This window comes from Austrofundulus limnaeus, unplaced genomic scaffold (assembly GCF_001266775.1).
Source record: "Austrofundulus limnaeus strain Quisiro unplaced genomic scaffold, Austrofundulus_limnaeus-1.0 Scaffold22, whole genome shotgun sequence".
NCBI lineage: Eukaryota > Metazoa > Chordata > Actinopteri > Cyprinodontiformes > Rivulidae > Austrofundulus > Austrofundulus limnaeus.
The window spans coordinates 3,550,901-3,558,913 of NW_013952424.1; positions in this window are offsets into that span (position 1 = coordinate 3,550,901).

Sequence of the window (8,013 nt, forward strand, 5' to 3'; positions counted from 1 at the left end):
AACATATACAGAGCTTTATTAATGAACAAGTCCCTTACTTTGTAAAGCAATGCAGTAGATTTTTCTAGTTTTATTCTTAGATAATTTATATGAGGTTTCCATGTCAGTTTCKTGTCAATAATAACACCCAAAAACCTCACCTCACTGATTCTACTAATCTCTACACCACTAACTCTGAATGGAATGTCCAGTTCTTTGTCTCTTTGTAAATATATAATTCGTTTTGTCCAAATTTAATGACAATTTGTTGAGTTTAAACCRGTTTTGTATTTTCACAAATTCTGCTTGCATTTTCTCTAACATTTGTTCTGGCTTTACAAAACAAAAAAACACAAACACAACACAAACACAAACAAAAAAAGTTGTACCATCAGCAAACAAAATGCTTTTAAATAATCCTGACACATCATTCACATATAGGATAAACAATTTTGGTCCAAGTACAGAACCCTGAGGAACTCCACATGTGATTTCATGGGGTTCAGATCTTACATCATGTACTTGTACAAACTGTTTCCTACTTTCCAAATAACTAGATATCCACTGGAATGCAGGTCCTCTAATCCCATATTTATTTAGTTTTCCAAGGAGAATACTGTGGTCAATCATGTTGAATGCTTTCTTTAAATCTACAAAAATACAATATTGTTTTTTTGTCAATAGCATTTATTATATATTCTGTCAGTTCCATGAGAGCCATTGAAGTAGAGTTATTGGCTCTAAAACCATATTGACTCTTACTTAAGATGTTATGTTTAATGATGATTTGATCGAATCTGATCACAAATAGCTTCTCCAAGATTTTTGAGAATTGTGGTAATAAGGATATCGGTCTATAGTTAMTAAACATACATTTCTCACCATTTTTATAAAAAGGAATTACCTTGGCTATTTTCATATTGTTAAGAAATTTTCCTGTTGAAAATGATAAATTACATACAGTATATATGTAAAGGGCTTAACAACATAGGACATTATTTCCTTGACAAACATAATATCCATGTTCACCCAGTCTCTTGGCCTCTTTTCCGACATTTTTTCACAGTACTCATTATCGCTTCTTCATAAATTTCACCAAGAAAGATGCTGTTTGATTGTTTCAGTTACGTCAACATCAGCTTTTCGTATTATCAGCCTTCATGTAAATAAATATTTCAATGTGAAAAGAAAGAAGTCGCCTTCGTATCAATATTTAGTTGGATTTCAAATCCTGTAAGTTTTATTCTGAATATCTGCATCATGATGCAAACTCAGCAGACATGTTCAAAGATGGCAGAATGTGATGGAAAGCAGGTGATTTTTATCTTTTCTTTCTTCAGAAATGCTCTGTCGTGATCAAACCCACGCAGGAGAGGAGAGGGAAGCTTTGACTGACAGAGGAGAGAGAAGACTCTGACTTCAGAGGGACGTCATGAAGAAGAGCAGGAAAGAAAGTACTCCACACCCTCAGCTCCTCTCAGGAAGTGTGTGAAGCTGAAGCCTCCATGAGCCTCACATTTCTCATCAGAAGGAGCCCTCCTCTCCAAATAAGTGTCTGGAAGAGGAAAAGGCTGCGAGACGATTAGAGTTCCAGCTCATCACCCAGAATAGTGTGAGCTGAGAGCCAGGCCCAGTTTGGATAGGTTAATCAGCTGGAATTAGAAAGCAGGTGTTGAACATCCCCTCCATCCTCTGCTCTAAATGATCTGATTGTCCCGTTCAGAGAAGAGCATCTTTTAATTAAACACTGTCCTTTCTCCTCGTCTTCTCCTCATCCAGGAGCGTGAAGCAACACTGATTGCATCAGATCACTGACACCAAGAACAAATTACTTTTCTTCCATCATGAGCATGATGAGGTGTGTGAGTGTCTACTTGTTTCTGTTACACAGTGAGGACCACTTGCAAAACAATTACTATGAAAGTGAGGTCTTTGATGTAAAGTGAGGACCTTGTCCTCACTTTGTTTGCAGCTCTGCTGTGCTTTACTAGTTACGTTTAGAGGTATAGTTAAGTTCTGGTTCAGGTTAGTGTTAGCTATAGACCAGTAATGGTTAATTTTAGGGGAAATATCTGGGTTAGGCATGGATACAGTTACAAACACGAGTGGAAGTCAATACAAAGTCCTCAGTTTGATGCCAATACAAGGATGTGTGTGTTTTTGCTACATTGTGGGAAAGTTTTTGCAGAAAAAGGCAGCCTCCGGAGGACCGAAGGTGCATTGTGGGGACCAATGCCCGGTCCCCAAAGGTACAGATGCTAAGTTCAGGTGCAGGGTTCAGTTTAGGACCAAGGTGTGAATTGAGTTTAAGTTAGTTTTAGGGTAAATGATTTGGGTTAGGCTACAGAATTGCCAGAAAATGAATGGAAGTCAATCCACAATCCCCACAGGGATATAAAAACAAACCTGTGTGTGCATGTGTGTGTGGGGGGGAGGTGTTTTTGGTGACATTTGGGGGCAATTTTAAAACAAAATCCTACATTTGGGGACAACTGGTGCATTTGGGGACAAAAGTCGAGTCCCCGTTTGGTTTAAATGCCATTGGTGGGTTGGGGGTTGTGTTTAGGACCAAGGTGTGAATGGAGTTTAGGTTAGTTTTAGGGTCAGGTTGGTACCTGTGAGGTTAGCCTTTGGGTTGGTGTTAGGGTTAGGCTGTAGAAATGTAATGGAAGTTAGCAGTGCAAACGTGTGTGTGTCGGGGGATATGCCCTACAATGTAGGGCATACATTGTAGGACACTTTTTTGGCAGACACATCTGTGGGGACTAGGGTTGGGCAATAATGGCAAAAAAAATTAAGCACGATTAATTGCGGTATTTAGCCGATAACGATTATTTTGATGATTAATCCCCTGGAGTTCCTGGACACCTTTATGTCCTAGTCACATGACCAATTTAGTGGGAAAGATTTGCTCTTCGTAAAAATCTGTTCCAAATTGTGTCAAAATYACAGACTTCAGGCTGTACATCTAATTTTAAATTGTGTTGATAAACAAAAAAATTACAGAACTTTTTTTAAATGTTCGTCATATTTGAAGTGGAGAGGAGCACAGAGTGGTAGCATTAATCATATTAATCGTCAAGTGCCAAAAAATAATTGATTAATGTTTTTCTGACGATTAATTGCACATGATGCGATTATGCCCAACCCTAGTGGGGACCTAATGTTACTTATGGGGACCTGACTGGTACTTATGGAGACCTGATTCTAGACCCCTTAAGGGGAAACGCTGTTGGTGGGTTGGGGGTTAAGTTTAGGACCAYGGTGTGAATTGAGTTTAGGTTAGTTTTAGGGTCAGGGGTAAATGAGGGGTAAATGTGAGGTAACTCTCATCCATCAGGTACTTCCTAACATCTACAGGACTAAATCCTGTGAGAGACTAGTTTTATGTAAAGCTCGGGATGAGAGGACCAATCAGCATCTCCATTAACATTGATAATAAAACTTGAAACAGATTAGAGGAGAGGAGCTAAAATAACTGCTCTGAAAACATCACGACTCTTATTTAACGGTCAGGAGATAAACGGTGGTAAATACGCTGTGATGGGACTAACTCTAATCTGTGTGCCAAGGCTTCCTAAAGTGGACATTTGCCTTTTTCTTTCCCAAGAGGTACCTACTGTTGTTACCATAGTTACCTTTAGGAGCTGTGACCAGGATTCACCTGCCAACAGATTCTTATAAAAATTAAGTCTGTTTCAGRTTAAAAAACAAGAATAGACACTGCAGATCCTCTGATTATTCATGTTGAATTTGTCCAGTGGACTGTCCTTTGTCCTTAAATGTAAATGTGTTTGTAGACTGAGCACTGTCATCGTGTCTACAATAAACTACAGAGCCAGCAGGGAACACACAACAGGGTTGTTACACTTACAACATGACTTGAACACTGCAGACTTTATAATTATGAGCCAGTATTCAGTCTAAACAAACAACAACAATTATCTGGACTGAAGTGAAGACAACAGAGTTTCACTGGTTTCTGCTCATTTAATACATATACTCATTAAATATATTTACACATATCTGTTAACACTTTTGTGTTTTAGTTATTTACACAACTTGCAGCTGTATCTTTATAATATACACATATACTCATGGGGCTCTGACAGTCATTTGTGTCAACACACCTAACAACTGTTCGGAGTACCCAGCTTTCTTGGAGTCCTTAGCAAGGGTGCTGGAAGGCGCTCCAGCTAGGACTTCAGTGCCCACAAGGGTAACAACATCTGAACTTGAGTTATGTTCTGTTGTTGGATGTCTGTGCTAGTCACAGTGTGTTCATCACAAACATGTTCCAACAAAAGGGTGTCCTTGAGTGTACATAGAACCAGGACAYCCTAGGTTGCAGATCAATGACTGACTGATGTAGGCATGGGTTTTGAACACTCGGGTGAAGAGAGGAGCTGAGCTGTCAACTGATCACCACCTGGTATTGAGTTGGATCAGATGGCGGGGGAAGATGATGGAAAGACCCGGTGGACCCAAACATGTAGAGAGGGTTTGCTGGGAATGTTTGGTGGAAGAACCCATCAGACACATCTTCAACTCACACCTCTGGGAGAACTTCAACCACATCCCAGCCAAGTTGGGGGACATTAAGTCAGAGTGGGCCATGTTCTGTGCCTCAATTGTTGAAGCAACTGCCTTGAGCTGTGGCCGCAACYATCCGGCGGCTGAGGCAGAGGAAGCGGCATTTCACTAACTGTGCTCAATGAATGGTAAATGGACTGTACTTGTATAGCGCCTTTCTGCCCAACCAGGATACTCAAAGCGCTTCACACTACAATCTGTGTCCACAGCACTATATCCAATCTCCTACAAAGTTAACATGTACAATCAACTATGGAGACTAATCAATGCCATTCACTTTCATACACTGATGGGACACACATCAGAGGCATTAGGGGTGAAGTGTCTTGCCCAAGAACACAACAACTGAGACAGCTGGATGGGGGATCGAACTGGTAAACTTCCAGTTCCCGGACGACTCCCCTAACCACTCTGCCATAGCTGCGCCTATGAAGGTGGGGTACTGTTGACCTCAACCAGTGATGTCTTCAGGAGGTGGAAGGAATACTTCTCAGACTTTCTCAATCCCACAGGCACGTCTTTCATGGAAGAAGTAGAGTCAGAGGACTTCAGGTTGGTCCGTCCATAACTGGGGCCGAGGTAGTTAAAATCTCCACAGYGGCAGGGCTCCAGGGGTGAATCAGATCTGCCTTGATTTCCTCAAGGCTCTGGATGTTGTKGGGGTGTCTTGGTTGACACGCCTTTGCAACATAATGTGAACAATACGGGCAGTGCCRGATTGGCMGACTGGGGTGGTGGTTCCTCTCTTCAAAATGGGGGACAGGASGGTGTGCTCCAATTACAGGGGCATCCCTCTCCTTATCCTCCCTGGTAAGATCTTTTCAGGGGTAYCAGAGAAGGGAGTCTGCTCAATAGTCAAACCTCAGATTCATGAGGAACAATATGGGTTTTATCCTGGCTGTGAAGCACGGGACCAGCTTTTTACTCTCACTAGGGTCCTTGATCATGGGAGTTTGTCCAGTCTACATGTATTTTGTGCAGTTGGGGAAGGCATTCGACCGTGTTCCTGGAGGTACACTGACCTCGTACCCTAAACCTAACCTAAACTCAATTTACACTTTAGTCCTTAAGCTAACCCCTGACCCACCAACAGCATTTCCACCATGGGGACTACAGGCTTAGGTCCCCATATGTACCAGTTTGTCCCCACAAGTAAGGGTGTATTCCAAAACATAGTGGGGCAGGAATAATCAATCCTGGTCTTCGAGGTCTGCAGCCCTGCATGTTTTACTTTTTTCCCCTTCTGATTCTGTCAGTGAATTACCTCTTCCAAGTTCTGCAGAAGCCTGAAAATTATCCATTCATTCAAATCAGGTGTGTTGGAGCAGAGAAACAAGTAAAACGTGCAGGGCTGCGGCCCTCGAGGACCAGGACTGACTAACCCTGTAGTAGGGAATACCCACACAAGCACACACCTTAGAGTTATGTCAATGTCAATGTCAAATTTATTTGTATAGTACATTAAAACAACAAAATCTGACCAAAGGGCTTCACAGTTCAGTCAAGACATCAAAAAACAAACAAAGAATAGATGCAAATTCAGAAACACAATATATAAAAAAGCTCTAAATGAACCTCCAAATCTTAAACATAAGCCAAAGAAAATAAATGGGTCTTCAGAGTTTCCAGCGCAACCACTGCTACACTAATGCCTTCTATATTGTAGTAATGTAACACATTAGATCATGTGCTTAGCCTTCACCCTCACACTGCAGCTAGTGTTATCTATAAATGAATGGTCCTCTCCATGGTGGTCTGGATTGGACTACTTCAGTCCCCTAATCTTCAAAGCAGCTGCTGGGTTTAAGGTAACTAAAGCTCTAACAATGATGAAGAGCAATACAAACCCAACAGGTCCCGGAGGAGGATGTGTCGATACAGAGCACCCTGCAGGGTCAGGAAGGATCGATGAATTCATCTGAACCCCAGAATCTGTCYCTGCAGCTTGTGTCCCTCCTTCAGAGAGCAGAGAGCGAGCTGACTGATAAACAACAGAGCAGCAATCAGAAAAGATTGGAGCAGCAGGGAAACGGTTCAACTGAAGCAGTTCTGATGAGTCATGGACCAGAGCTGCAGCTTCAAAATGACCCAAACCAAAAACTGCAGCTTTCCTGCTTTCTGTTCATACAGCTGGTAAATAAACAGTAAATCAATGTGTTAGCTTCTCCATCTCTGAAGTCAAATAAAACCAGATCAAAACACGAACATTAAAGTCTGCTTCCGTTGATTTGCTGATTAGAACAGTTTGTGCAGTATTTATACTGTTACTTATTAAAACTGGTAACACTTCAAATCCTTTGAGTCCTCCTCAGGTTTACAGTTTAAACGCTGATYGAAAGTAACAGCAACATGGTAATGTTTAAACTTCTCGCTGAAGCTTTGTACCGTAAAGAACAGTATTTTACTGGAGCTTTGTGATCAGCTCCAGTTCAAAATCTAAACAAGATGATTTTTAAAAAGTCATTTGAATTATTTTATACTAAATATAAATTATTAGAGAGAGAGTTTTATTCAGTGGAGGGCAATCTAAATATTAGTTGCACTAACCCTAAAGCACTAACTCAAATATTTGGGTCCCCTAATTATAAAGCACTAACGTACTGAAAATTTTATCAAAAGTGAATTCTAAAGCATTAATATTCTTGTGCCTCCCTTGCAATGGTTCCATTTTTTTAGTTAGATGTTTATTTATGTCGACATTTGTTCCCTTTAGTTTTCTTGCTTGCATTATTAAGTTGTTTCTTGATTTCCTACTGATGAATCTGATAACTATGGATGATTTGGGTTTGTCTGATTTGGTAGGCAGGGTGTGACAGATGGAAATGTTCAGTTGAGACATGAAACATTCTTCAATCAACATGAGACAATATTTACTGTGTGCAGAATGTTGTCAGTRCTCTTGGTGGGCCAAATGGGAGTCACCTGCAGGCCACATTTAGCCCGCGGGCCTTCAGTTTGACACGTGACCTTGTAGATAAGTGACACATTTGAAAAAAACGTATGCTTTCACCCTCAACTGTGAACAATAAYGTTGATAAATAWTAGTTATAGACCTCAGTTAGTGCTTCTAAATTTAGCCTATAAATTTAGAAAGKGCTAAWCCACTAATAAATTTTAAAAAATAGCAAAAGCCTTAAAGCATTAACCAAGAAATTAGTTCCTCAGTTAGTGCTTTAGTGCTTTAGGGGAACTGTGCCCACCGCTGGTTTTATTGCATTTGTGTAATAATAAATATCAAACATTATGTTCAGCAGGTCTAAATGTAACAAAATAAACTACAGAAAAACTGCATTTCCTGCGAAAATACTATTGTGAATGCACCTTGCAACTTAAGCTGAAAGCTGCTGACATTGAGCTGAAAATATTTAGTAGCAAGTGTCAAGTGAGCTCACTTTGAAAAGCTGAAAGAAGCATAAAAAAAGCCTAACTTTGCAGAAAAAA